The sequence below is a fragment of the Syngnathus acus genome, chromosome 19, assembly GCF_901709675.1.
Source record: "Syngnathus acus chromosome 19, fSynAcu1.2, whole genome shotgun sequence".
In the NCBI taxonomy this organism is placed as follows: Eukaryota; Metazoa; Chordata; class Actinopteri; order Syngnathiformes; family Syngnathidae; genus Syngnathus; species Syngnathus acus.
Genome location: NC_051103.1, coordinates 1198970 through 1200647, shown reverse-complemented (window position 1 = coordinate 1200647; position 1678 = coordinate 1198970). Strand labels below are relative to the sequence as shown.

Below are 1678 nucleotides of genomic sequence, written 5' to 3'. Positions count from 1 at the left end.
ACTGGTTTCGTGGTTGTGCTGCCAAAAATCGACTTTATTGCTTTCCCTGTCATCGAGATCTTCGTCCAGAAGGACAGGAGAATGGACTTCATTTACAAGTAAAGGTAAGAATACTGCAGTGGTGTGTTTAAATGTACAGTGGTGTATTTAAAATGTTATTACATTTAATCAAGAATGGGATAACAACCATGTATGCATGTAAATCTGACTTGTGAGTCAGTGCCTTAGCGTCATACAGTACGTTTGTAAATCTGACTCTGTCAGTGCCTCACCAACACCAACCCTCACCGCACGTCACTGGATTGGAGCAATAAAAAGCTGGCGTAACTGCCATATCTTTGTTGAAGACAACTTTATATGGTGTTGTAAAAATTTGAAGTGCACAAAAGAAAAAGAAAGAAGCTGACGGCACCTGGTGTTCCCCGGCGGTCTGCCGTCCAAGTACTAACCAGGCCCGACCCTGTTTAGCTTCTGAGATCGGACGAGATCGGGCGTTTCAAGGGTAGTATGGCCGTAAGCCGTGAGAGAAATCAAAATTTTCCATTTTATAGACAATCGCCCCTGAAACCCTGCCAAGCAGTGGCGGTTGGCTGTTGTAAAAGTTACCTTTCACAATTGACGTGGGAAAAAAAGGCTTTCAGCTCCTGGTATTCCCTGACGGTCTTCCTTCCCTTTTTTACAACCAGATCCGAAACAGGCTTTCTTCCAAGACTTTTGGTGTTTCATGGAATCATGGCGATCATGAAAAGTTATTGACAGCTTTTTATGTGGTAGCACGAATTTGCCGTTGTGACCTGCATTTTGCTGTATCAAAATAAACGTCATGAAAAAGGTGAACACACTACATGGAAGCGCAATATGTTGCGTTGGGTTCGTTTACAAGTAAAAACTGCTGCTCTTTATTCACTGTACATCATGCATGTCCAAATTCCGGCCCGCGGGCCAAATCCAGCCCCCGGTCAGATTGCATTCAGCCCGCAGCTTCGGTCTTATAATGTATTATTTATGGCCCGCCTGCACTGTCAAACTGAATAAAAAAATCATGAAACTTGAAACTGTAATTTCTCCTATAACTTAAAGGTGGCAACACCACCGCTCATTTCTGCCATGGCGACTGGAAAGATAATAAGGAAAGTTGATGTTGAGGGCTGTCGCTTTCAAGAGAAATGGGAATCACAATACTTCTTCACTGACAATCAAGGTAATTGTGTTTGTCTAATTCAGGGGTGGGCAAACTTTTTGACTTGCGGGTCGAATTGGGTTCTAAATTTTGACCGGGGACCAAACCAGGAGCAGATGGATGTAGTGTTTGTGTGAAGTAATAGAAATGACATGTAAAGTTCATTGCATAAAAGGTTTTTACTTTTAGTAGGTAGTAAAGCATGGACAATCAAAATAAACTTTTTGAAAACAAATGCATTTATTAATAGAGTGTGTCTGACTTCATAACACCAAGTCGGGTTGTTGTGATGCGTCTAGTGTGTTGGTGGAGTGCCCAGTGCATGTCACTTCTCACTGTCAACCCTCACCGCTGGCTAGCAGTATGCGAACGGGAGAGCCGAGTGCGTAAGTCTCTCCCTGCCAGTACATAGCCTCTCTAACAGCAAGCCCTATGTAGTGCCTCCACGCGGCGACACATGGTAACTGGGTACAACACGGACCCAGGCTAAACTACAAG

General features: G+C 43.7%; 1 pseudogene; it reads right to left on the bottom strand.

The window, feature by feature from the left end:
- Nucleotides 1–400: 400 nt before the first annotated feature.
- On the bottom strand, nucleotides 401–519 carry LOC119138842 (annotated as a pseudogene).
- Nucleotides 520–1678: the final 1159 nt, after the last annotated feature.